The sequence below is a fragment of the Penaeus monodon genome, chromosome 35 (genome assembly GCF_015228065.2).
Source record: "Penaeus monodon isolate SGIC_2016 chromosome 35, NSTDA_Pmon_1, whole genome shotgun sequence".
In the NCBI taxonomy this organism is placed as follows: Eukaryota; Metazoa; Arthropoda; class Malacostraca; order Decapoda; family Penaeidae; genus Penaeus; species Penaeus monodon.
In genome coordinates this window covers 1,261,189-1,263,688 of record NC_051420.1, presented here as the reverse complement: position 1 = coordinate 1,263,688, position 2,500 = coordinate 1,261,189, and the positions used below count along the sequence as shown (strand labels likewise).

Here is a 2,500-nt window from a genome sequence, read left to right as displayed (position 1 = left end):
ATATATCACACACACACACACACACACACAGATAAATATATATATATATATATATATATATATATATATATATATATATCACACACACACACACACACACACACACCACACACACACACCACACACACACACACACACACACACACACACACACACACACACACACACACACACACACACCGAACCTCGCCCCCAACCGGAGACGAAGCCAAAGCCACGCGCGCGAAACGGACGCAGTGTTTACAAATTGCTGAGCATTTTCAACCTTTCCTCCCGAGCTGTCACCAGGCACGCACGCTGCCTCATCAATGGCCCTGATAAATGTGTGTTTCTCGGTCGTGAGGGACTGCCGAGTGTGCCAGTCTTGTTGTGTGATGAACTGTCTTGCTTTTAGTGCGTCGGGTGATCTGTGTTGAGTGATATATTGAAGGGTTTTTGGAGTTCTTGTTAGGGATTGGTGCAGGATGGGGAGTGTTTTTGATGATGATGGAAATGAAAGATTTGCGTTTTTTTTTTTAATTGTGAATTTGGATTGATATCTTACGCCGATGGCTTACTCGGGGTGATTTTCAGTCATATTTTTTCTCCATCAATTAAAGCTTAATTATCGTCTTGTTGTATTAGTGCATTGGTTATGGAGACAACTGGCTGGTGGCATTCTTGTATTCGGAATAAACAAATTTTCGCTTGTCAGTGTTTTAGTTACTAGTCTTTGAGATAATTGTAGAGCGTTTATTTCTCGTGTGATTGTTTTTGAATAGATTTTCTTGGTAACAAAAGCATTGACAAGGAAAATAATGTGTTAATGGTTTACCAGTTTGATTGGTAATGCTTGGATAAGTTGCTCTAGACTTGCCTTTTGAGAATTATCGTATCAGTTTATCTGTTCTGAGTTTGAGATTCGGTATAGTTTCAGTTCACACAGCCATGTGGTACAAGGTAAATTTTGTCATTAATGGACAGAATGATTGAGAACAATACATTTTTCACCTCTGGTATTATCTTCACAAGTTGATAATATTAAAGTTATGAGACTTTTGAGAGAGAGAGTGAGAGAAAGAAAATTCTGATATTCTTATATAATTCTTTGGGATCAATAATGTTTCTTTATAATCTACAACTAAATAAACAGAGCTCGTTACAAAAAAAAACAACAACAACAGCAATAAATGTTTTTTTAGTGTTGATAATGTGTAGTATTTGTTTAGAAGAAACCTGCATTATTTTTGAAAAGTGAACTTATTCCCTTTGATATATTGGTGAGGTTCTATCCATAGTTACTTAACCTATTATTCCCAGTTGTCAAAAATCTCTGAGAGCAATTAAACTCTGGTGATATCTGGCAGTGGCCCGACGAGTGGGCGCGGGAGTCCGCTGAGTTAAGCTAAATGTCCCGCTCCACGCAGTCTGGCGTGTTGCCGTGCGTACGAGCTAAACCTGCCAACCATGCGGTTCGCTGTGACGTCCTAGCATGTCACCCGGCAGGAACGGGTTAAGAATTGATAAGATGATTTGTGACCTACAGGCTGAAATCCAGCATGATAATGGGATGGTGTCAAGCAGTTTCCCTGACCTCTGTGCTCTGGCAAAAGACAACAAATCTCTACCATTAATATTCTGAGAAGATAGAGCTAGGACTGTTTACTTGTTTAACCCTCAGCCGCCAGGTGGCATGTATGTATACGCCATGGCATACCTATACCATATTCTGGATGGCATGTGCTCATATGCCATGGTGCGCCAATCCTGTTTCTGGGGGCATGTATGGTCATGCCACGTACACACTAGGGTGTCGACATGCCCCCCCCTCAGCATTGGGACCCAGGCCACTATGAATACAACCCGGGAGAGAGGGCTTATGTATCAGGAAATCAACCATTGGCATTGGTATAATGATAAATTGTTAAGGAACTCAGTGAGTTCTATTTTAGCTAAATTTATATATTAGAGTTTTATTTTCCTTTGCAGCACAGCCAGGCACATAGGTGTTGCAAGTGGAGTATGCAAATTGTGTGTTGTCTGAAGTGTATAGCAAACATATGGATGTCACTAATGATTTTTTTTTTCTTTTTAATAAATGAAAAATTTTATGCATGTAAGTGGTAAATTTCTTACACCATTTTAGATTCCTGTATCTATAGTAGGTAACCTGGGCTGTGGCTCTGTATTTCACCTTCTCACAAAAAAGGGAAGCTTGGAACTAGGTTATGGTTTGCTGTTCTTCACCAAAGAGTGAAGTATGATGGTTACAGTATCGGGTCATGTGGTCCTATTCAGAATGATTATATGTTATATTTCCATAGGTATTGAAATTTGACTTCCATTCATAAACAGTTGATTATTTATAACTTGACTTACAATAATAGACATACCAGATTTGCAGGCTGTCCATCACGGAAAACATACAGTGGATCTGAATGTAAGCAAGACATTATATTAATTAAGAAGAAATCTGTTTTGAATATCAGTGTATTTGTTTATCTGAGATTTTCCATAATTT

General features: G+C 38.9%; 1 protein-coding gene across 3 annotated transcripts in view; it reads left to right on the top strand.

Annotated features, from left to right (window-relative positions):
• The first annotated feature begins 207 nt into the window (after positions 1 to 207).
• The window catches only part of LOC119594958, a 9,497-nt gene continuing 7,204 nt past the window's right edge, over positions 208 to 2,500 (top strand). The window contains exons 1-2 of one of the 3 annotated variants that reach the window (XM_037944082.1): positions 268 to 323; positions 2,384 to 2,419. The gene's annotated coding sequence lies outside the window, so the exon portion shown is untranslated. Of the gene's footprint in view, positions 324 to 2,375; positions 2,420 to 2,500 lie in introns of all 3 variants that reach the window. The other 2 variants (XM_037944080.1, XM_037944081.1) reach the window with 2 other exon arrangements.